Here is a 27,301-nt window from a genome sequence, read left to right as displayed (position 1 = left end):
AGCCTTTCAAAGCACTTTATGGCTACAGACGTGAGTGCTACGGGTCAGTAGTCATTTAGTTACTTTAGAGTTCTTGCCCAGAGGGACTATGGTGGTCTGCTTGAAACATGTTGGTATTACAGACTTCACTGATTTGAAAATGTCAGTGAAAACACTTGACAGTTGATGAGCACACATGCTCTGATTACACGTCCTGGTAATCCGTCTGGCCCTACGGTCTTGTGAATGCTAAGCTGTTTAAAGGTCTTATTCACATCGGCTACGGAGAGCGTGATCACACAGTCGTCCAGAACAGCTGCTGCTCTCATGCCTGCTTCAGTGTTGCTTGCCTCGAAGTGAGCTTAGAAGTAACTACACTCATCAGGTAGACTTGTGTTACCGGGCAGCTCTCGGCTGGGTTTCCCTTTGTAGTCTGTAATAGTTTCCAAGCCCTGCCACATCCAACGAGCGTCAGAGCCGGTGTGGTAGGATTCAATCTTAGTCGTGTATTGACGTTTATCGTAGTGATGCTTTGCTTGTTCGACTGTTGGTCATAACAGGATTGTTTTATAAGCGTCCGGGTTAGAGTCCCACTCACTGTGGGGAGAGCGTGATCACACAGTTGTCCAGAACAGCTGCTGCTCTCATGCCTGCTTCAGTGTTGCTTGCCTCGAAGTGAGCTTAGAAGTATGTCCGGGTTAGAGTCCCACTCACTGTGGGGACGACGTCATCGATGCACTTATTGATGGAGCCGGTCGACTTGAGGTGGTGTACTCCTCAATGCCATCGGATGAATCCCGGAACATATTCCAGTCTGTGCTAGCATAACAGTATACGCTGTTACAGTACACAACACCATGGTTTTACAGGAAGCGTTTCAGGGAGTGTTTCAGGGAGTGTTTCAGGGAGTGTTTCAGCGAGTGATTCAGGGAATGATTCAGTGAGCGTTTCAGGGAGTGTTTCAGCGAGTGTTTCAGGGAGTGTTTTACAGTAGTTTCAGGGAGTGTTTCAGGGAGTGTTTCAGCGAGTGTTTCAGGGAGTGTTTCAGCGAGTGTTTCAGGGAGCGTTTCAGGGAGTGTTTTACAGTAGATTCAAGGAGCGTTTCAGGAAGTGTTTTACAGTAGATTCAGGGAGTGTTTTACAGTAGTTTCAGGGAGTGTTTTACAGTAGTTTCGGGGAGTGTTTTACAGTAGTTTCGGGGAGTGTTTTACAGTAGTTTCAGGGAGTGTTTTACAGTAGTTTCAGGGAGTGTTTTACAGTAGTTTCAGGGAGTGTTTTACAGTAGTTTCATACTGTTCAGCTTCATTGCCCCTCAGGGAAAGTTTGTGTTTGGTTCCCGAATGAAAACCATCCTCTCAATTCAAGGTGTGCATAGTGGATGTAAAGTCTCCTTCCCTCTTTCTCTGCTGTCTCTGTGGCCCAGTGAGATTGCCTTGGTACTTGAGGGATAATTTTAGCACCCTGGTTTCAGCGTTCCTGCATGCCTGCAACAAGCCTGACACCGAAGGGGGGCAGGGGTGTGGAGGAGGGGTGGAGAGGGCCTGACACCGAAGGGGGGCAGGGGTGTGGAGGAGGGGTGGAGAGGGCCTGGTGGTGAGGGTTAGGGAAGGAGGGGTGGAGAGGGCCTGACAACGAAGGTGGGCAGGGGTGTGGAGGAGGGGTGGAGATCGCCTGACACCGAAGGGGGGCAGGGGTGTGGAGGAGGGGTGGAGAGGGCCTGACACCGAAGGGGGGCAGGGGTTGGAGGAGGGGTGGAGAGGGCCTGGTGGTGAGGGTTAGGGAAGGAGGGGTGGAGAGGGCCTGACACCGAAGGGGGGCAGGGGTTGGAGGAGAGGTGGAGAGGGCCTGGCGGTGAGGGTTAGGGAAGGAGGGGTGGAGAGGGCCTGGCGGTGAGGGTTAGGGAAGGAGGGGTGGAGGAGGGGTGGAGAGGGCCTGGCGGTGAGGGTTAGGGAAGGAGGGGAGAGAGGGCCTGGTAGTGAGGGTTGGGTTACGAGGGGAGAGAGGAGGGGTGGAGAGGGCCTGGCGGTGAGGGTTGGGTTAGGAGGGAGAGAGGAGGGGTGGAGAGGGCCTGGTGGTGAGGGTTGGGTTAGGAGGGGAGAGAGGAGGGGCGAGAGGGCCTGGCAGTGAGGGTTGGGTTAGGAGGGGGAGAGAGGAGGGGTGGAGAGGGCCTGGCGGTGAGGGTTGGGTTAGGAGGGTGGGCAGAGAGGGAGGAGTGGAGAGGGCCTGGCGGTGAGGGTTGGGTTAGGAGGGGAGAGAGGAGGGGTGGAGATGGCCTGGTGGTGAGGGTTGGGTTAGGAGGGGAGAGAGGAGGGGTGCGGAGGGTGAGGTGTTATCTTTGGAAAGTGTTGACAGCACAGAAACATGTGAGGGGGGCAGGGTGAGGGTGAGAATAAGAACAAAGCAGAGAGAATGATAGAGGAAGTGAGTGAGGGTTCTTTCCATGGCAGAATTTTAAAAAGCAATTTTGGACTGACCAATGTAGACATTTTCAACAAAACGCAATTCAAAAGTTTTATAATCACAAAATTTTGAACTGAAATATTATGGAAATCTGAGCAATGTTGAGAGAATCTTATTTGAATCAGAAAAATATACTCATATGGTAGGTAATATACACAAAAACCTGCAGAGAGCCTATCCAACTGACAAAAATCTAAACTATTGGAAGCAAGACTTAAAATGAATTCATATTGGCACAAGTTGGCGGGAGTGTAGGAACATAAACAAAATGAGAGTCAATTCAATTGTACACTTAATCCAGTATAAACTAAATGTATAGAATCGATGAATAAAAGAGTCAAAATTCACAAATTCTTCATGAGTCATGTCTTAAACGTAATACAATGATTCAATAATTCATGCCTTCTGGGAGTGTTATAAAGTTGTTATATGAAATATAAATTCTATAAAGAGTGTTATAAAGTTGTTATATGAAATATAAATTCTATAAAGAGTGTTATAAAGTTGTTATATGAAATATAAATTCTATAAAGAGTGTTATAAAGTTGTTATATGAAATATAAATTCTATAAAGAGTGTTATAAAGTCCATACAATAGAAATCTGTCTGTCAGAAGTTTTACAATGTAAATGTGTTTTTACTGTGTCTATCGGTATAATTCAAGACCTGGCGGGTGGTGAGATAACCCAATGGGTTAGACAATATTATCTTCTGCATTTATATTCATTAAAGAAGTGATTACTTAAATACTGGAAGTTATTTAATTATAATTAATTCATTAATTATACTCCAACATTAAGAGAATAGAAGAATGAAATACTTTATTATTTTATGATTGAAACAAATCTGACCAGAGACCGGAACATCGTAGCACTGAAGTCACACGGGACAGAGTCTTACAAGCATTAGACACATCACTGGGCGTGGATACACTGGGAACACGTGGGTCTGAGCAAGTGTGATGCCATTCATGTTGGTGGAAATGTATGTAAACATTAAGCTGGTTATTGTTTCTGTGTATTGTTGTTTATTTAATATAAAGAGAGAGAGAGAGGGTGGTGAAGAGAAAGACAGACACTATAAACATTAAAAAAAGGCACAGAGAAATGGAGACCAAGAGTAGAATCTACAGAGAGGACGAACAGAGAGGACTAACAGAGAGGACTAACAGAGAGGATGAACAGAGAGGACTAACAGAGAGGACTAACAGAGAGGACTAACAGAGAGGACTAACAGAGAGGACTAACAGAGAGGATGAACAGAGAGGATGAACAGAGAGGATGAACAGAGAGGACTAACAGAGAGGACTAACAGAGAGGACTAACAGAGAGGATGAACAGAGAGGACTAACAGAGAGGACTAACAGAGAGGACTAACAGAGAGGATGAACAGAGAGGACTAACAGAGAGGATGAACAGAGAGGACTAACAGAGAGGACTAACAGAGAGGATGAACAGAGAGGACTAACAGAGAGGACTAACAGAGAGGATGAACAGAGAGGACTAACAGAGAGGACTAACAGAGAGGATGAACAGAGAGGACTAACAGAGAGGATGAACAGAGAGGACTAACAGAGAGGACTAACAGAGAGGATGAACAGAGAGGACTAACAGAGAGGATGAACAGAGAGGATGAACAGAGAGGATGAACAGAGAGGACTAACAGAGAGGACTAACAGAGAGGATGAACAGAGAGGACTAACAGAGAGGACTAACAGAGAGGACTAACAGAGAGGACTAACAGAGAGGACTAACAGAGAGGATGAACAGAGAGGACTAACAGAGAGGATGAACAGAGAGGACGAACAGAGAGGACTAACAGAGAGGACTAACAGAGAGGATGAACAGAGAGGACTAACAGAGAGGACTAACAGAGAGGATGAACAGAGAGGACTAACAGAGAGGACTAACAGAGAGGACTAACAGAGAGGATGAACAGAGAGGACTAACAGAGAGGACTAACAGAGAGGACTAACAGAGAGGACTAACAGAGAGGACTAACTTTCCCTCCCCTACCAGTCCTACAGACAATGTCCTACGCCTTTCCCTCCTACACCTGTCCTACAGACAATGTCCTCCTTTCCCCCAACACCTGTCCTACAGACAATGTCCTCCTTTCCCCCAACACCAGTCCTACAGACAATGTCCTACGCCTTCCCTCCTCTACCTGTCCTACAGACAATGTCCTACGCCTTCCCTCCTACACCTGTCCTACGGACAATGTCCTACGCCTTTCCTCCTTACACCAGTAAAACTACAGCACAAGTTTCTAAGTCAAACAAAGATCCTACTCAAACAGTAACCCCAATCATCCATCGGGTCAGGTGCTGATAGAGGTTGGTCCATTAAAGAGGGTTGTGAAGGGGCTGGAAGCTGGATCATTGCTGTCGTAGTCTCAGAGACAGTGGTTTCATAGTCCCAGCACAGTGTCTGACAGGACTGCTGAGCTTCGCACTGTGTAGACATCTTCATCAAACAACTAATTAAGACTAGCCTCTGTGGGTCCAATCCGACGAGAGAAAAACTCAAGGCTTTTGGATTCTATCTCAAATAAAGCAACGATGTCACTGGTTGATTTGTGTGAAGATTTTGAGCTCTGCGTGCATTTCTCAATGTTGAATTTAGTCCTTTATGTGACTAATGAAGGCTAAATTAAGGCTGAGCTAGTATAAACACCGGACTAGAAATCACAGGAGGCTGCAGAGGGGAGGACGGCCCATAAAAATGGCCCGGAACAGAGCAAATGGAATGACAACAAACGCCAGGAAACCATGGAAACCACGTGTTTGATGTGTTGCATGCCATTCCGTTGATTCCACTCCAGGTATTACCACGAACCCATTCTCTACAATTAAGGTTCCACTACCCTCCTGAGCCAGAAATGACCCCCAGCCCCTACCCCTTAGACGCTACGCCCTAGACACTACTCCCCTGGATACTACCCCCTTAGCTCCTTAGCCCCCTTGACAAAATAGGTGAAGGTGGTTCTGTTACCATGGCAGCATATTGCTTAAACCTCTTAAATCCTTTCAGATCTCTACGCAACCTAGACTCAGGGGTAGACGTAATATAGTATATGTACATCTGTCTCCCTCCATTTAGTATGATATGCGACGTTTGTTGTGGGATGTATTAATTCATGTACAGTGGGGAGAACAAGTATTTGATACACTGCCGATTTTGCAGGTTTTCCAACTTACAAAGCATGTAGAGGTCTGTAATTTTTATCATAGGTACACCTCAACTGTGAGACGGAATCTAAAACGTAAATCCAGAAAATCACAGTATGATTTTGAAGTAATTAATTAGCATTTTATTGCATGACATACCTAGACTCAGGGGTAGACGTAACATAGTATATGTAAATCTATCTATTTTTGTCGTGGGATGTATTCATTCATGACATACCTAGACTCAGGGGTAGACGTAACATAGTATATGTAAATCTATCTATTTTTGTCGTGGGATGTATTCATTCATGACATACCTAGACTCAGGGGTAGACGTAACATAGTATATGTAAATCTATCTATTTTTGTCGTGGGATGTATTCATTCATGACATACCTAGACTCAGGGGTAGACGTAACATAGTATATGTAAATCTATCTATTTTTGTCGTGGGATGTATTCATTCATGACATACCTAGACTCAGGGGTAGACGTAACATAGTATATGTAAATCTATCTATTTTTGTCGTGGGATGTATTCATTCATGACATACCTAGACTCAGGGGTAGACGTAACATAGTATATGTAAATCTATCTATTTTTGTCGTGGGATGTATTCATTCATGACATACCTAGACTCAGGGGTAGACGTAACATAGTATATGTAAATCTATCTATTTTTGTCGTGGGATGTATTCATTCATGACATACCTAGACTCAGGGGTAGACGTAACATAGTATATGTAAATCTATCTATTTTTGTCGTGGGATGTATTCATTCATGACATACCTAGACTCAGGGGTAGACGTAACATAGTATATGTAAATCTATCTATTTTTGTCGTGGGATGTATTCATTCATGACATACCTAGACTCAGGGGTAGACGTAACATAGTATATGTAAATCTATCTATTTTTGTGTCGTGGGATGTATTCATTCATGACATACCTAGACTCAGGGGTAGACGTAACATAGTATATGTAAATCTATCTATTTTTGTCGTGGGATGTATTCATTCATGACATACCTAGACTCAGGGGTAGACGTAACATAGTATATGTAAATCTATCTATTTTTGTCGTGGGATGTATTCATTCATGACATACCTAGACTCAGGGGTAGACGTAACATAGTATATGTAAATCTATCTATTTTTGTCGTGGGATGTATTCATTCATGACATACCTAGACTCAGGGGTAGACGTAACATAGTATATGTAAATCTATCTATTTTTGTCGTGGGATGTATTCATTCATGACATACCTAGACTCAGGGGTAGACGTAACATAGTATATGTAAATCTATCTATTTTTGTCGTGGGATGTATTCATTCATGACATACCTAGACTCAGGGGTAGACGTAACATAGTATATGTAAATCTATCTATTTTTGTCGTGGGATGTATTCATTCATGACATACCTAGACTCAGGGGTAGACGTAACATAGTATATGTAAATCTATCTATTTTTGTCGTGGGATGTATTCATTCATGACATACCTAGACTCAGGGGTAGACGTAACATAGTATATGTAAATCTATCTATTTTTGTCGTGGGATGTATTCATTCATGACATACCTAGACTCAGGGGTAGACGTAACATAGTATATGTAAATCTATCTATTTTTGTCGTGGGATGTATTCATTCATGACATACCTAGACTCAGGGGTAGACGTAACATAGTATATGTAAATCTATCTATTTTTGTCGATGTATTCATTCATGACATACCTAGACTCAGGGGTAGACGTAACATAGTATATGTAAATCTATCTATTTTTGTCGTGGGATGTATTCATTCATGACATACCTAGACTCAGGGGTAGACGTAACATAGTATATGTAAATCTATCTATTTTTGTCGTGGGATGTATTCATTCATGACATACCTAGACTCAGGGGTAGACGTAACATAGTATATGTAAATCTATCTATTTTTGTCGTGGGATGTATTCATTCATGACATACCTAGACTCAGGGGTAGACGTAACATAGTATATGTAAATCTATCTATTTTTGTCGTGGGATGTATTCATTCATGACATACCTAGACTCAGGGGTAGACGTAACATAGTATATGTAAATCTATCTATTTTTGTCGTGGGATGTATTCATTCATGACATACCTAGACTCAGGGGTAGACGTAACATAGTATATGTAAATCTATCTATTTTTGTCCATTCATGACATACCTAGACTCAGGGGTAGACGTAACATAGTATATGTAAATCTATCTATTTTTGTCGTGGGATGTATTCATTCATGACATACCTAGACTCAGGGGTAGACGTAACATAGTATATGTAAATCTATCTATTTTTGTCGTGGGATGTATTCATTCATGACATACCTAGACTCAGGGGTAGACGTAACATAGTATATGTAAATCTATCTATTTTTGTCGTGGGATGTATTCATTCATGACATACCTAGACTCAGGGGTAGACGTAACATAGTATATGTAAATCTATCTATTTTTGTCGTGGGATGTATTCATTCATGACATACCTAGACTCAGGGGTAGACGTAACATAGTATATGTAAATCTATCTATTTTTGTCGTGGGATGTATTCATTCATGACATACCTAGACTCAGGGGTAGACGTAACATAGTATATGTAAATCTATCTATTTTTGTCGTGGGATGTATTGTTCTTTAATAATGAAACTATACATGAATAGAACCGTGAAAACCCGAAACAGTCCCGTGTGGTACAAACACTGACACAGGAGACAACCCACCCACAAAACCCAACACCAAACAGTCCCGTGTGGTACAAACACTGACACAGGAGACAACCCACCCACAAAACCCAACACCAAACAGTCCCGTGTGGTACAAACACTGACACAGGAGACAACCCACCCACAAAACCCAACACCAAACAGTCCCGTGTGGTACAAACACTGACACAGGAGACAACCCACCCACAAAACCCAACACCAAACAGTCCCGTGTGGTACAAACACTGACACAGGAGACAACCCACCCACAAAACCCAACACCAAACAGTCCCGTGTGGTACAAACACTGACACAGGAGACAACCCACCCACAAAACCCAACACCAAACAGTCCCGTGTGGTACAAACACTGACACAGGAGACAACCCACCCACAAAACCCAACACCAAACAGTCCCGTGTGGTACAAACACTGACACAGGAGACAACCCACCCACAAAACCCAACACCAAACAGTCCCGTGTGGTACAAACACTGACACAGGAGACAACCCACCCACAAAACCCAACACCAAACAGTCCCGTGTGGTACAAACACTGACACAGGAGACAACCCACCCACAAAACCCAACACCAAACAGTCCCGTGTGGTACAAACACTGACACAGGAGACAACCCACCCACAAAACCCAACACCAAACAGTCCCGTGTGGTACAAACACTGACACAGGAGACAACCCACCCACAAAACCCAACACCAAACAGTCCCGTGTGGTACAAACACTGACACAGGAGACAACCCACCCACAAAACCCAACACCAAACAGTCCCGTGTGGTACAAACACTGACACAGGAGACAACCCACCCACAAAACCCAACACCAAACAGTCCCGTGTGGCACAAACACTGACACAGGAGACAACCCACCCACAAAACCCAACACCAAACAGGCTACCTAAATATGATTCCCAATCAGAGACAATGACTAACACCTGCCTCTGATTGAGAACCATATCAGGCCCAAACATAGAAATACATTTACATTTACATTTAAGTCATTTAGCAGACGCTCTTATCCAGAGCGACTTACAAATTGGTGCATTCACCTTATGACATCCAGTGGGACAGTCACTTAACAATAGTGCATCTAAAACTTAGGGGGGGGGTGGGGTGAGAGGGATTACTTATCCTATCCTAGGTATTCCTTAAAGAGGTGGGGTTTCAGGTGTCTCCGGAAGGTGGTGATTGACTCCGCTGTCCTGGCGTCGTGAGGGAGTTTGTTCCAGACAAACTAGACACACAACATAGAATGTGACAGTGTGACAGTACCCCCTCCAAGGTGCGGACTCTGGCCGCAAAACCTGAACCATACATTTGTATGATATATGTAACCGACTGGCTCAATTCCGTCTTATGTAGCAACATTTGAAACTGTGTTTTTTACATTTGATAAAAGTAGAGCTATAAAATGGTATATCATACACTACAGTTGAGCAACAATGGGAAAGTAATTCTGCTTTGAAAGTTGATAAACTTGTAAAACTCACTTTTGAGAAAATGGCCCTTCGATATTTTGGTACCTAGAGGAGAGCTCTTCTTTGTCTACACCCATTCAGCATCGTTCACACCCTCTTAAGTCCTTAGCCCCGCCCATTCAGCATCGTTCACACCCTCTTAAGTCCTTAGCCCCGCCCATTCAGCATTGTTCACACCCACTTAAGTCCTTAGCCCCACCCATTCAGCATCGTTCACACCCTCTTAAGTCCTTAGCCCCGCCCATTCAGCATTGTTCACACCCACTTAAGTCCTTAGCCCCGCCCATTCAGCATCGTTCACACCCACTTAAGTCCTTAGCCCCGCCCATCTCTTTAAGGATTCACATGCATGACATCATCAGCCTGGTGGTCCAAAATAGCATAACTGTTTTATTTTACGAACCAATAAACTAATCCAATTACAAATGTATTAATCATATGTCAGTCTAGCAAACCAGGCAACTAAAATCAACTTTCTAAACAGCTTGTTAGCTAGCTAACGTTAAGTTGGTTGGCTAACCAGTTAAAATAATGACCACATCATATAGTGCTGAAGTGATCTTCAAAGGTAGGTGATTTATTTTATCGCTATTTTTGAGTTTTGTGACACCTGTGCAGGTTATGAATTCATGTTAAAGCAGGAAGTGGGTGAGGCGCTGTCCTCAGACGATCAAATGCTATGCTTTCGCCGTAAAGCCTATTGTAAATCGGACAAAGCGATTCGATTACCAAGATTCCAAGCTAAAGAATGGTGTATAACACTTGTATTTTTATGAATGTTTAATATTACTATTTTGGTATTTTTTGAATTTTGCGCTCTGCAATTTTACCGGATGTTGTCGAGGTGGGACGCTAGCGTCCCAATGATCCGAAAGAAGCCAAGTAACCTTCTGTCTTTCTGTCATATCATACTAATTTGAGTGTTTTCGGATGTACTTTTACTATGTTACGTGTAGTCTATGAGACCAGGCTGCTCTACAAGGCTCCAGGAGTGCAGGTTGACATTTATTGTCATGAATATTGTCCTGGAAGCAGAACTGAGCAATTTGCCCTTAGATAGTCCAGCTACAAAGTCAAAATTGGCTATATTGTAAACAATTAATAAAAAATAAAATAGGGGGTCATAATTTAAGGTCAGGGTTAGGCATTAGGGTTAGCAGTGTGGTTAAGGTTAGGGTTAAGGTTAGGTTTAAAATAAGATTTCATGACTTTGTGACTGCCTCCATATCAAGATTAATGGCAAAAAAATGCTAACCTGCTCCAGGTAATAAGTGTTGTTTTTGGGGTCAATTTTAACACAACGAATCCTAGATATCTCCCTGACCTTTGACCTTACTGGCCCTATACGTATAAAAAGGGATCATCTTTAAGTTAAGCCTATGAATCCTTATACAACTCCTTAACCTTGTTTTACCCTTGACCTTTGACCAACGCTGATCCCTGTTCCTAGCCAATCGGATTTAAGTAAATAAAGGAAGTGGTCAAACTTTGTCTACGTTGTATCTGTGTAATCAACTTCTTTGACTACCATGTTGTGTAAATGTTGGCCAAATAATAATTTGATCCCAAATAAACGTGTATCTTATTTACCAATATGTTGTGGGAATGTTTACCAACTAATCATCTGATCCCAAGACATTGTGAAAAGTATAAAGTATACCAATGAGAGATGTGTAGAGATAGTGTAAATGACTAAAGATATCTGATCCCAAGACATTGTGAAAAGTATAAAGTATACCAATGAGAGATGTGTAGAGATAGTGTAAATGACTAAAGATATCTGATCCCAAGACATTGTGAAAAGTATAAAGTATACCAATGAGAGGTGTGTAAAGATAGTGTAAATGACTAAAGATATCTGATTCACCCCTATTCTGCGGTAGAACACGTCATTCACTGATGTTGACCAACTAACCAATCTGGTCTTTTATATATTAATCCCCCGTAGGCCACGTTATGGTTGGATCCAGAAGGGGGTGTCAATGCCAAGCTTTTCAAGTTCAGGGGTCATGCAGGGGGGTCAACACGTCGACTATTCATCTGATTTCCAGGTTGCGGTTTGGGGAACAGATTAAAGACAGCGAAAGAAGAGGGTGAGAGGTATGAAAGGAGTAATTAAACAGAGAGGGAAGAGAGGGATGAGATGTCTTTACCTTTTACCCGACTGACTTACTCTGTGTCCCAAATGGCACCGTACTTCATAGTACCCTATAGCGCACTACTTTCGACTAGGGCCCTTCTGGCTCGGACAAGGCGCCTACTTCCCTTTGACAGGGCCCATAGGCTCTGGTCTAAAGTAGTGCACTATATAGGGAATAGGGTTCTGGTCTAAAGTAGTGCACTATATAGGGAATAGGGTTCCATAGGGCTCTGATCTAAAGTAGTGCACTATATAGGGAATAGGGTTCTGGTCTAAAGTAGTGCACTATATAGGGAATAGGGTTCTGGTCTAAAGTAGTGCACTATATAGGGAATAGGGTTCTAGTCTAAAGTAGTGCACTATATAGGGAATAGGGTTCCATAGGGCTCTGGTCTAAAGTAGTGCACTATGCAGGGAATAGGGTTCCATAGGGTTCTGGTATAAAGTAGTGCACTATATAGGGAATAGGGTTCCATAGGGCTCTGATCTAAAGTAGTGCACTATATAGGGAATAGGGTTCTGGTCTAAAGTAGTGCACTATATAGGGAATAGGGTTCCATAGGGCTCTGATCTAAAGTAGTGCACTATATAGGGAATAGGGTTCTGGTCTAAAGTAGTGCACTATATAGGGAATAGGGTTCTGGTCTAAAGTAGTGCACTATATAGGGAATAGGGTTCTGGTCTAAAGTAGTGCACTATATAGGGAATAGGGTTCCATAGGGCTCTGGTCTAAAGTAGTGCACTATATAGGGAATAGGGTTCCATAGGGCTCTGGTCTAAAGTAGTGCACTATATAGGGAATAGGGTTCTGGTCTAAAGTAGTGCACTATATAGGGAATAGGGTTCTGGTCTAAAGTAGTGCCCTATATAGGGAATATGTTGCCATATGGGATACAGACTTATTCCTCTTGATCTGATTAAATAGCCGTAGACTCTGTTAAAACCGTTGGAATTATAACCAGCGCTCTAGAATCACCACACTAGTGTTACTTAATCGGTGGAACTGTTTAGCATCGGTCTAATTTCTAAAGAGTCAGTTGAGAGTCTTGTATTTTAATCCTCTCTGATCATTCCCTAAGTTCTAGACCTCAGGTGAATCTGGTGACCTTCTGGTTGTGTTTATGTACTGACATGTGATCTACTGGTTGTGTGTACTGACGTGTGTGTGTAACTGAAGAGACACACACTACATGTTTTTAAATATATGTAAATTCTAAAGTCTTGTGTCTGTAATGCCTTTTTTCCGCTACGCGTCGACTAATAAACTCAAAACAAATCTCAGAAAATAGCAGAAGAGTTGCCAAACGCCTAGTGACTTTTGTTCTACAGAGTCTCTAATGACATGAATGTGCCGTGTGGAAATGTACTAACGACGACTGTAATTACACCCTAAGTGCTTCACTCGTCCTAACTGTTGCGAATGAACCAGACTGAACTCTGAGAAAGTAGGGGAGAAAGACGTGTGTAGTGGGCCGTTCCATCGGCGTGAACCCCAAGCACGCCCGTGGATACACACACGCGACCTAAATGCCAGAACCGGACAAGAACCTGACACCCTCAGGACACAGGGGGACAAACACCTACCTGGAGATGACATCATTCCCTCCCACATATGCCCCCTATGACAACATAACAAACCAATCATGAACCCAAGCACACCTGTGGATATACACACACAGAAAGCGCGTACGCACTCCCAGTTATGTTGGTTCTCCTAGTGGCCGGGCAGAGAGCTATGAGATGACTGGGCCAAGTTCAGTTACACCCAAGACACCCCCCCCCAGTTGCAGCTATTCTGGAGTCCAGATTTAGCACAACTATCACTGGCATTGAGAATGTTGACCATGCAGGGAGAGAGAGAGAGAGAGAGAGAGAGAGAGAGAGAGAGAGAGAGAGAGAGAGAGAGAGAGAGAGAGAGAGAGAGAGAGAGAGAGAGAGAGAGAGAGAGAGAGAGAGAGAGAGAGACATTTGTAATGTCTTTATTCTTGTGGAACTTCTGTATGTGTAATGTTTACTGTTCATTTGTTATTGTTTATTTCACTTTTTGTTTATTAAGTACTTCACTTGCTTTGACAATGTTAACATATGTTTCTCATGACAGAGAGACAGAGAGAGAGAATAAAGCCCTTCATAGAGAGAGAGAGAGAGAGACAGAGAGAGAGAGAGAGAGAGACAGAGAGAGAGAGAGAGAGACACAGAGAGAGAGAGACAGAGAGAGAGAGAGAGAGAGAGAAATGGAAGACACAGAGAGAGAGAGAGAGAGAGAGACAGAGAGACACAGAGAGAGAGAGAGAGAGAGAGACAGAGAGAGAGACAGAGAGAGAGAGAGAGAGAGAGAGAGAGAGAGAGAGAGAGAGAGAGAGAGAGAGAGAGAGAGAGAGAGAGAGAGAGAGAGAGAGAGACAGATTGAATTGAGAGACAGATTGAGAGAGAGAGAGAGACAGAGAGACAAAGAGAGACAAAGAGAGACAGGGAGAGGGACAAAGAGAGAGAGAGAGAGACAGAGAGACAAAGAGAGACAAAGAGAGACAGGGAGAGGGTGAGATGGACAGATAGACAGAGAGAGAGATAGAGAGAGAGAGAGACAGACAGAGAGAGAGAGAGACAGAGAGAGACAAAGAGAGACAGAGAGAGACAGAGAGCCAAAGAGAGACAAAGAGAGACAGAGAGAGGGTGAGATGGACAGATAGACAGGCAGACAGAGAGACAGAGAGACAGAGAGAGACAGAGAGACAGAGAGAGAGACAAAGGGAGACAAAGAGAGACAGAGAGAGACAGAGAGACAGAGAGACAGAGAGAGAGACAGAGAGACAGAGAGAGAGAGAGACAAAGAGAGACAGAGAGAGGATGAGATGAACAGATAGACAGAGAGAGACAGAGAGAGACAGAGAGACAGAGAGAGACAGAGAGAGACAGAGAGAGACAGAGAGAGGGTGAGATGGACAGATAGACAGGCAGACAGAAGGATATATGGAGAAGGAAGGAATTTAAAGTGATTTGTGACTCATGTTCTCCATATAACTCTCCCTCTCTCTCTCACTCACTCACTCACTCACTCACTCACTCACTCACTCACTCACTCACTCACTCACTCACTCACTCACTCACTCTCTGTCTCTCTCTCACTCTCTGTCTCTCTCTCACTCTCCCAAAAACCCTCTACTGAACTATCCACTCACACACAACACACTCATACAAACACATTACATAGACATAAACAAACAATAACCCATAACTACACATCTGTCCATCATATAGGTTAAAGTAACGCTGAGAGTGTTCTGACAGAACCTAGTAAAACCAGTGGCTCTACATCTCTCTGAAGATGTTACAAACTGGGAGATCTCAGAATCCTGCCAAACACAGATGTAACTATCAACACGCACGGATAACCTGAACAGGCATGGAAAACACATGATAACCTGAACAGGCATGGAAAACACCTGATAACCTGAACAGGCATGGAAAACACCTGATAACCTGAACAGGCATGGAAAAAGGGTTGTGTACTGTAGGTTCCTTGGGGAACATGTTTCCTGTCTCCCAGTGGTGACGTGATTAAACATGTTTGTGAACATGTACTGTAGGTTCCTGGGAACATGTTTCCTGTCTGGCGTGTCCCAGTGGTGATTAAACACGTATGTAAACATGTACTTACCGATACAAGCATGTACTCGAACAGTCAGCTGGGTACGTAAGACAACACTATGCTTCTTCCCTCTGGTCCTGGAGAGAGAGAGAGAGAGAGAGAAAAAGGAAATTATCTTAACAGAGAAAAATGTCCTCCTGTGTGATATCTACAGGCAGTGAAAAAAAAGTATTTGATCCCCTGCTGATTTTGTACGTTTGCCCAAAGAAATGACAAATAAATTATCAGTCTATAGTTTTAATGGTGGGTTTATCTAAACAGTGAGAGACAGAATAATGGCAAATAAATCCAGAAAAAACGCATGTCAAAAATGTTATAAATTGATTGGTGGGCAAACGTACACAATCTGCAGGGGATCAAATACTGTTTTCACACACCGTATGTCCCCCCACTAGAATCCCCATACTTTATAAATAAAAAGTATAAATAAATAAATGTATAAATAAAAAGTAAATAAATAGGGAAGGGACTCAGGGGGTTTTTTCTTTAGGTGAAGTAGAGGTGGACCAAAATGCAGCATGGTGGTTATTCATTGTACTTTAATAAAGAAACTATATACGAATAAACTAACAAAACCAATAAACGTGGAAAACCAAAACCAGCCCTATCTGGTGCAAAACACAGAGACAGGAACAATCACCCACAAACACACAGTGAAACCTAAACCAGCCCTATCTGGTGCAAAACACAGAGACAGGAACAATCACCCACAAACACACAGTGAAACCTAAACCAGCCCTATCTGGTGCAAAACACAGAGACAGGAACAATCACCCACAAACACACAGTGAAACCCAGGCTACCTAAATATGATTCTCAATCAGAGACAACTAATGACACCTGCCTCTCATTGAGAACCATACTAGGCCGAAACATAGAAATACCCCCAAAACATAGAAAAACAAACATAGACGGCCCACCCAACTCACGCCCTGACCATACTAAATAAATACAAAACACAGGAAATAAAGGTCAGAACGTGACAGGGGTATGCTAATTTGGTATAGAGCGGACCTAACCCACTCTATTAAAATAGTCAGGAACATTTTACATTTTGCTTGAAATTCAAAAATAAATAATCTTAACAGAGGAAAATGTCCTCCTGTGTGCTACCTATATCCCCCACTAGAATCCTGGTGTATCCTGTGTGCTACCTATATCCCCCCACTAGAATCCCCTATATCCCCCTACTAGATCCCCAAGACTTTAATGACGACAGCTTCTCCATCCTGGAGGGGGAAATCAATCATTTCCAGGCCCAGGGACATGTACTAGTCTGTGGCGACCTAAATGCCAGAACTGGACAAGACCCTGACACCCTCAGCACACACTGGGATAAACACCTGCCTGCAGGTGACAGCATTCCCTCCCCCATATGCCCCCCATAGGCACAACTACAACAACATAACCAACAAAAATGGGTCACAACTCCTGCAGCTCTGTCGGACGCTGGGTATGTACATAGTCAATGGTAGGCTTCGAGGGGACTCCTATGGTAGGTACACCTATAGCTCATCTCTTGGTAGTAGTACTGTAGACTACTTTATCACTGACCTCAACCCAGAGTCTCTCAGAGCGTTCACAGTCAGTCCACTGACAACCCTATCAGACCAAAGCAAAATCACAGTCTACTTAATTAAACAGAGCAATACTCAATCATGAGGCATCAAAGCCAAAGGAACTGAGTAACATTAAGAAATGCTATAGATGGAAGGAATGTAGTTTGGTGGTCCTTCTGTAGCTCAGTTGGTAGAGCATGGCGCTTGTAACGCCAGGGTAGTGGGTTCAATCCCCGGGACCACCCATACGTATAATGTATGCACACATGACTGTAAGTCGCTTTGGATAAAAGCGTCTGCTAAATGGCATATATTATTATTATTATATTAGTTTGGAAACCTACCAAAAAACAATTAGGCAACAACAAATTCAATCCCTTTTAGACAATTTACTGGACTAAATGTTTCACTGTAATTGTTAAAATGTAAAGAGTATATTTGACCTCTCAGCTTCACTATCAAATCAAAAATCTCAAATAGAAAACCAAAGAAAATGAACAATAATGACAAATGGTTTGATGAAGAATGCAAAAATCAAAGAAAGAAATTGAGAAACCTGTCCAACCAAAAACATAGAGACCTAGAAAACCTGAGTCTTAGCCTTCACTATGGTGAATCACTAAAACAATACAGAAATACACTACGGGAAAAGAAGGAACAGCACATTAGAAATCAACTCAATGTAATTGAAGAATCCATAGACTCTAACAACTTCTGGGACAATTGGAAAACACTAAACAAACAACAACACAAATAATTATCTATCGAAAATGGATACGTATGGGTAAAGCACTTCTCTAATCTTTTTGGTTCTATAACAAAGAATAAAGAGCAAAAACATATACATGATCAAATACAAATCTTAGAATCAACTATTAACTTCTTGAGTGTAGGGGGCAGGATTTTCGTTTTTGGCAACAAAAAAAACGAACACATTTAAAACAGCCTATTTCTCAGGCCCAGAAACTAGAATATGCATATAATTGTCAGATTAGGATAGAAAACACTCTAAAGTTTCCAAAACTGTCAAAATATTGTCTGTGAGTATAACAGAACTGATATTGCAGGCGAAAACCTGAGGAAAATCAAACCAGGAAGTGCTGTTTTTCCTGAAAGCTCTCTATTCCATTGGATGCCTTGCCTCCATTTAAAGGGATATCAACCAGATTCATTTTCCTATGGCTTCCTCAAGACTGTCAACAGTCTTTAGACATAGTTTCAGGCTTTTATTTTGAAAAATGAGAGAGAAAATTAACATCGCGTCAGTGGATAGCAGGGTGTTCAGAGAGATTTGCTTGCGCAACAGAGTGGGGCAGCCATTGTCTCTCCCTCTCCTATTGAAAAAGCGACAGTCCCGGTTGATATATTATCGATTAAATATTTTAAAAGCAACCTGAGGATTGATTATTAAAAACGTTTGACATGTTTCTGTGGACATTACGGAAACTATTTGGAATTTGTCTGCGTTGTCGTGACCGCTCTTTGCTGTGGATTTCTGAACATAACGCGCCAAACAAATGGAGGTATTTTGGATCTAAAAATAATCTTTATGGAACAAAAGGAACATTTATTGTGTAACTGGGAGTCTCGTGAGTGCAAACAACCGAAGATCATCAAAGGTAAGCGATTTAATCTATTGCTTTTCTGACTTTCGTGACCAATCTACTTGGCTGCCAGTGTTTGTAATATTTTGTCTACTGAGAGTGATGTTCTTACTTCTTCTTACTTCTTCTTCTACTGAGAGTGATGTTCTTTCTTCTTCTTCTTGCTTTATTGAAATCTGTCACGCCAGGTGTATTAACAACAAGCTAAACTGTTTTTTGCTATATTGCACTTGTGATTTCATGAAAATTACATATTTTTAGTAATTTAATTCGAATTTGGCGCCCCGCAAATCAGCGATTTGATGAAAATGAATCTGTTAAAGGTATGGGTGTGTGGTGTTGATGGTATCCTTAATGAAATGATCAAATATACAGACAATAAATTCCAAATGGCTATACTAAAACTTTTTAACATCATCCTCAGCTCTGGCATCTTCCCCAATATTTGGAACCAATGACTGATCACTCCAATCCACAAAAATGGAGACAAACCTTGGGAAAATCCTCTGCATTATCATTAACAGCAGACTCGTACATTTCCCCAATGAAAACAATCTTCTGAGCAAATGTTAAATTGGCTTTTTTCCTAATTACCGTACAACAGACCACGTATTCACCCTGCACACCCTAATTGACAACCAAACAAACCAAAATGAAGGCAAAGTCTTCTCATGCTTTGTTGATTTCAAAAAAGCCTTTGACTCAATTTGGCATGAGGGTATAATATACAAATTGATGGAAAGTGGTGTTGGGGGTGAAACATACGACATTCAAATCAAATCAAATCAAATCAAATCAAATTTATTTATATAGCCCTTCGTACATCAGCTGATATCTCAAAGTGCTGTACAGACATTATAAAATCCATGTACACAAACAACAAGTGTGCTGTAAAAATTGGCAAAGAAACACACATTTCTTCCCACAGGGCCGTGGGGTGAGACAGGGATGCAGCTTAAGCCCCATCCTCTTCAACATATATATCAACGAATTGGCGTGGGCACTAGAACAGTCTGCAGCACCCGGCCTCACCCTGCTAGAATCTGAAGTGAAATATCTACTGTTTGCTGATGATCTGGTAACCCAGGGAAGAGACAGTACAACCCAGGGAATAGACAGTACAACCCGGGGAAGAGACAGTACAACCCAGGGAAGAGGCAGTATAACCCAGAGAAGAGACAGTACAACCCAGGGAAGGGACAACACAAAACAAGGAAGAGACAGTACAACCCAGGGAAGAGACAGTACAACGCAGGGAAGAGACAGTACAACCCAGAGAAGAGACAGTACAACCCAGAGAAGAGACAGTACAACCCAGGAAAGAGACAGTATAACCCAGGGAAGAGACAGTATAACCCAGGGAATAGACAGTACAACCCAGGGAAGAGACAGTACAACCCAGGGGAGAGACAGTATAACCCAGGGAAGAGACAGTACAACCCAGGGAAGAGACGGTATAACCCAGGGAAGAGACAGTACAACCCAGGGAAGAGACAGTATAACCCAGGGAAGAGACAGTACAACCCAGGGAAGAGACAGTATAACCCAGGGAAGAGACAGTATAACCCAGGGAAGAGACAGTACAACCCAGAGAAGTGACATTACAACCCAGGGAAGAGACAGTACAACCCAGGGAAGAGACAGTACAACCCAGAGAAGTGACATTACAACCCAGGGAAGAGACAGTATAACCCAGGGAAGAGACAGTACAACCCAGGGAAGAGACAGTACAACCCAGAGAAGTGACATTACAACCCAGGGAAGAGACAGTACAACCCAGAGAAGTGACATTACAACCCAGGGAAGAGACAGTACAACCCAGAGAAGTGACATTACAACCCAGGGAAGAGACAGTACAACCCAGAGAAGAGACAGTATAACCCAGAGAAGAGACAGTACAACCCAGGGAAGAGACAGTACAACCCAGAGAAGTGACATTACAACCCAGGGAAGAGACAGTATAACCCAGGGAAGAGACAGTACAACCCAGGGAAGAGACAGTACAACCCAGAGAAGTGACATTACAACCCAGGGAAGAGACAGTACAACCCAGAGAAGTGACATTACAACCCAGGGAAGAGACAGTACAACCCAGAGAAGTGACATTACAACCCAGGGAAGAGACAGTACAACCCAGAGAAGAGACAGTATAACCCAGGGAAGAGACAGTACAACTCAGGGAAGAGACAGTACAACAAACACACAGTGACCAATTTCTCTATCAGTCTTTACAGACTGAGTGCCTCCATCTTTGCCTCAACAACCGATGCTGCTTTCAGCTGTTGAAGGGGTGGATCCCCTGCATAGTAACCAATCCTATGACACTAGATCCCCTGCATAGTAACCAATCCTATGACACTAGATCCCCTGCATAGTAACCAATCCTATGACACTGGATCCCCTGGAGAGTGGAAATGAACCAATCCTATGTAAATTAGGGGCTTACGACCTGCTGTTCCCAGGCAGGCCCACCTACTGCAGGCTGACAGAGTAGTAAGAACACAGTGCTTAAAATACCCACACACTGTGGACAACACACTGTGGACAACACACTGTGGACAACACACACTGTAGACAACACACTGTGGACAACACACTGTGGACAACACACTGTGGACAACACACTGTGGACAACACACTGTGGACAACACATTGTGGACAACACACACTGTGGACAACACACTGTGGACAACACACTATGGACAACACACTGTGGACAACACACTGTGGACAACACACTGTGGACAACACACTATGGACAACACACTGTGGACAACACACTGTGGACAACACACATAATCTTGCACACCCAATTTTTCAGTTTTTGATTTGTTAAAAGAGTTTGAAATATCCAATAAATGTCGTTCCACTTCATGATTGTGTCCCACTTGTTGTTGATTCTTCACAAAAAAATACAGTTTTATATCTTTATGTTTGAAGCCTGAAATGTGGCAAAAGGTCGCAAAGTTCAAGGGGGCCGAATACTTTCGCAAGGCACTGTATATTTTTGCAATCATCAACTTTTACTTCACTACATTCCTAAAAAAATAATGTACTTTTATCTCCATACATTTTCCCTGACAACTCAAAAGTCCTCCTTACATTTACATTTTGACAGGAAAATTGTCCAATTCACACACTTATCAAGAGAACAGTAACCGAAAGGTTAACCCACTGTTCCCCTGAACAAGGCAGTTAACCCACTGTTCCCCTGAACAAGGCAGTTAACCCACTGTTCCCCTGAACAAGGCAGTTAACCCACTGTTCCCCTGAACAAGGCAGTTAACCCACTGTTCCCCTGAACAAGGCAGTTAACCCACTGTTCCCCTGAACAAGGCAGTTAACCCACTGTTCCCCTGAACAAGGCAGTTAACCCACTGTTCCCCTGAGCAAGGCAGTTAACCCACTGTTCCCCTGAACAAGGCAGTTAACCCACTGTTCCCCTGAACAAGGCAGTTAACCCACTGTTCCCCTGACAAAGGCAGTTAACCCACTGTTCCCCTGAGCAAGGCAGTTAACCCACTGTTCCCCTGAACAAGGCAGTTAACCCACTGTTCCCCTGAGCAAGGCAGTTCACGCACTGTTCCTGTAGGCCGTCATTGTAAATAAGATATTGTTCTCAACTCATTTGCCTAGTTAAATAACGGTTAAATGAATTAAATGTGCTACTGTGTTAACAATGTTCCACAATCAGCCTTCAATTCATCATGTCCTTCCTTCTGAAGTGAAACGTTAAGAGCAAGAGAACAAATGTGAGTTAGCTACATTAATTCCCAGGCGAAACCAACAGTAACCTCCAGTCCTACAGTATACGACATCTTCCCATTCACCTAGTGACCTGAGAGTGCCACAGTAATGAATGCAGTGTTGAACTGTCACAGGCAATCACACTGTTTAGTCTATACAGGCCTGACACTATGTACACACCACCTACTACCCACAGGAGGAGACACAGACACCACCTACCACCCACAGGAGGAGGCAGAGACACCACCTACCACCCACAGGAGGAGAGGAGGCAGACACCACCTACTGACCCACAGGAGGTGAGGAGACAGACACCACCCAGAAACCACCTACCACCCACAGGAGGAGAGGAGACAGACACCACCCAGAGGAGGAGAGGAGACAGACACCACCTACTACCCACAGGAGGAGGCATAGACACCACCTACCACCCACAGGAGGAGGCACAGACACCACCTACCACCCACAGGAGGAGGCATAGACACCACCTACCACCCACAGTAGGAGGCACAGACACCACCTACCACCCACAGGAGGAGACACAGCCACCCCCTACCACCCACAGGAGGAGACACAGACACCACCTACCACCCACAGGAGGAGAGGAGACAGACACCACCCAGAGGAGGAGAGGAGACAGACACCACCTACCACCCACGGGAGGAGACAGACCCCACATACCACCCACAGGAGGAGACACAGACACCCCCTACCACCCACAGGAGGAGACAGACCCCACCTACCACCCACAGGAGGAGACATGGACACCACCTACCACCCACAGGAGACACAGACACCACCGACCACCCACAGGAGGAAAGGAGACAGACACCACCCATAGGAGGAGGAGACAGACACCACCCACCACCCATAGGAGGAGGAGACAGACACCAACCACCACCCACGGGAAGACACAGACACCACCTACCACCCACAGGAGGAGACAGACCCCACCGACCACCCACAGGAGGAGACAGACCCCACCCAAAGGAGAAGGAGGCGAGACAGACACCACCCACGGGAGAAGGAGAGGAGACAGACACCACCCACAGGAGGAGAGGAGACAGACATCACCCACAGGAGAAGGAGAGGAGACAGACACCACCCACGGGAGAAGGAGAGGAAACAGACACCACCCACGGGAGAAGGAGAGGAGACAGACACCACCCAAAGGAGGAGACGAGACAGACACCACCCATAGGAGGAGAGGAGACAGACACCACCCACAGGAGGAGAGGAGACAGACACCACCCACAGGAGGAGAGGAGACAGACACCACCCACAGGAGGAGAGGAGACAGACACCACCCACAGGAGGAGAGGAGACAGACACCACCCACAGGAGAAGGAGAGGAGACAAGAAAAAGGAGGAGAGAAAATTGAATATTTAACTCCCCAGAATGTTTTAGCTTTTTCCAGGAACGTGACGACTCAACCAACTGCACCTCTTCATGGTCGGGGTGAATTGTGTTTGACAGGGGGTTGGCGCACACTCTTCTAAACCTAACCGGTTTCTCAAGACACCCCCCCCCACTCCGCTTAAAAACACACACCTGACTCTATTCACCTGTCCATCATTGGTAACATGGGGTCAACATGGGGTCAACTTACACACACACACACACACACACACACACACACACACACACACACACACACACACACACACACACACACACACACACACACACACACACACACACACACACACACACACACACACACACACACACACACACTTGACTCCATTCAGCTGTCCATCACCTTACTCAAACGTAGTCCTCAAGCTCTCCCCACACACACACACACACACACACACACACACACACACACACACACACACACACACACACACACACACACACACACACACACACACACACACACACACACACACACACACACACACACACACACACACACACCCACCCCTGGAGTCCTCGGTGAGTCCTTGTCTTATTGACTGCATGATTTGCCCTTACAATCACAGCGCTATCAATCAACCGGTTGTCATGACAACATGGTCCTTGTGTCCTGAAATTGGTAATGCTTCCATTGCCAAGACAGCTCCATGTCATTTCTACATTCAGGGCAAGAAAACAGAGATACTTTCCACCATTAAAATGTATCTCTTCGAAGAACAGTGGAATATCACCGTAGAGAAAATAAGAAGGAAATACAGAGAGAGAGAGAGAGAGAGAGAGAGAGAGAGAGAGAGAGAGAGAGAGAGAGAGAGAGAGAGAGAGAGAGAGAGAGAGAGACACGGAGAGAGAGAGAGACACGGAGAGAGAGAGAGAGAGAGAGAGAGAGAGAGAGAGAGAGAGAGAGAGAGAGAGAGAGAGAGAGAGAGAGAGAGAGAGAGAGAGAGACAGAGAGAGAGAGAGACACGGAGAGAGAGAGAGACACGGAGAGAGAGAGAGAGAGAGAGAGAGAGAGAGAGAGAGAGAGAGAGAGAGAGAGAGAGAGAGAGAGAGAGAGAGAGAGAGAGGACCAGAGTTTCTCTCACTCTGCATGGAAGAAGGGAGGACAGGTCCGTTTCCAAACTGTTCATACTTTCCGTGAACTCATCCTTCCCAGAAAATGTTAAATCCAGCAAGCTGTGATTCCTCCAACATTTCAAGAAGCAGAAAATCAGAAAATTAGAGAGAGAGAGAGAGAGAGAGAGAGAGAGAGAGAGAGAGAGAGAGAGAGAGAGAGAGAGAGAGAACACATCTCTCTGTCTCTATTGTGGAGAGACCTTTATCCTCTGACCTTGCTTTCATCATCATGAGTGGAATGGGGTAACTTCTTCACCCATTGATCACACAATGTTTGACTTTTGGCTAAGCCATACATACACACAAACCCACAAACACTGTCACACACCCACTAAAAATATCAGGTTAGTAACGCAGAAGGACAGGACAGAGAGAGAGAGAGAGAGAGAGAGAGAGAGAGAGAGAGAGAGAGAGAGAGAGAGAGAGAGAGAGAGAGAGAGAGAGAGAGAGAGAGAGAGAGAGAGAGAGAGAGAGAGCACAGACAGAGACAGATAAAACACTGATATCTGATCATATAAACACTGGAAATGTCTTTATCTTTTACTTTCCTTGTTTTAGTTAAGACATCACCTCCAGCTGACTTACTCAAATGTGCATAGATCCACAGATGACTCAATCGCCTGATCACTGACTTCAGGAGACAGCATAGGGATCCACATCAACAGGGCCGCAGCAGAAAAGGTGAAAGCTTCAAGTTCCTTGGAGTGCACCTCACTGACAATCTGAAATGGTTCACCCACACAGACAGTGTCGTGAAGAAGGCGCAAAAGCACCTCTTAAACCTCAGGAGGCTGAATCAATTTGGCTTGTCACCTAAAACCCTGACAAACTTTTACAGATGCGCCATTGAGAGCGTCCTGTAGAGCTGTACGGCAACTTCAGGCGGTATTGTGGTCTTGCCCAACACATCACTGATGGGTACACTCCCTGGCCAATGAAGAACAACAACCACCCGAGCCACTGCCAGTTCACCCCGCTATCATCCAGAAGGCGAGGTCAGTACAGGTGCATCAAAGCTGGAACCCAAGAGACTGAAAAACTAAATTGGTTATAACAAACTCTGAACACATTAACATCTGACAGCAAAATGGATGCAGAGGACAAATAAACTCGAAATTGGGGGAATGTTTACCGGTTGCTCGGGAGGTAAAGGGGAAGTCAAATGTGTGGAATAAATGTGACAAGTTGTGGAAAATACTGGATAAGATAAATGAGGTAAGGAGCAAGCGCTGTGTGTGTAGTATTATGTGAGAATGGAGGACAATGTTATTATTACATTTTCCCAACAGATAGAAAGAGTAGTACAGCCAAACAGGTACAATATATAAATATATATATATATATATATATATATATATATATATATATATATATATATATATATATATATATATATATATATATATATATAAATTCAATATAAGTTTTGGGACAATGTAAACAACACTAAATAAATAATTAGCAGAGAGTAATAACATGTTTTTCTAAAGCCTTAAATACAAAAAAAAACAGTTGCATTCATTCGCGAATGCAATTTCTGAAATGGGATATTTTAGGTCAATTTATTGTTTACGCTAATTATTCAATGGTATATTTGTTATTTTATTTTAAAAACATTGTTTTTTTTTTATTGCATTTCAAATCATGAATGACTCATGTGATAATGATTATTATTAATTAATTGAAGGTGTTCAGATCCGCTTGAGTTTCCCCATATTTTGTTACATAACATCCCATAATGAGCAAAAATTAGGTTCTGAATATTTTACTAATTTATAACAAATAAAAAATATTCAGACCCTTTACTCAGTTCTTTTTTGAAGCACTTTTGGCAGTGTTTACAGTCTCGAGTTTTCTTGGGTATGACTCTACAAGCTTGGCACACCTGTATTTGGGGAGTTTCTCCCATTCTTCTTTGCAGATCCTCTCAAGCTCTGTCATGTTGGATGGGGAGCGTCGTTATTTTCAGGTCTCGCCAGAGATGTTCGATTAGGTTCAAGTCCGGGCTCTGGTTGGGCAACTCAAGGACATTCAGAGACTTGTCCCGAAGCCACTCCTGCATTTTCTTGGCTGTGTGTTTAGGGTCGTTGTCCTGCTGGAAGGTGAACCTTTGCCCCAGTCTAAGGTCCTTCGCCCCAGTCTGAGGTACTGAGCAGGTTTTCATCAAGGATCTCTCTGTACTTTGCTCTGTTTATCTCTTCCCAAAACTGACTCGTCCCCAAGTTCCTGCTG

At 43.6% G+C, this 27,301-nt stretch overlaps 1 pseudogene; it reads right to left on the bottom strand.

Moving 5' to 3' along the window:
- Positions 1-27,301, bottom strand: part of LOC124012285 — a 179,274-nt pseudogene that overhangs the window by 121,232 nt on the left and 30,741 nt on the right.

Source organism: Oncorhynchus gorbuscha, linkage group LG24 (genome assembly GCF_021184085.1).
Source record: "Oncorhynchus gorbuscha isolate QuinsamMale2020 ecotype Even-year linkage group LG24, OgorEven_v1.0, whole genome shotgun sequence".
Taxonomy (NCBI): domain Eukaryota; kingdom Metazoa; phylum Chordata; class Actinopteri; order Salmoniformes; family Salmonidae; genus Oncorhynchus; species Oncorhynchus gorbuscha.
The sequence above is the reverse complement of the archived record's forward strand: the minus strand, read 5'-3'. Positions and strand labels throughout refer to the sequence as shown.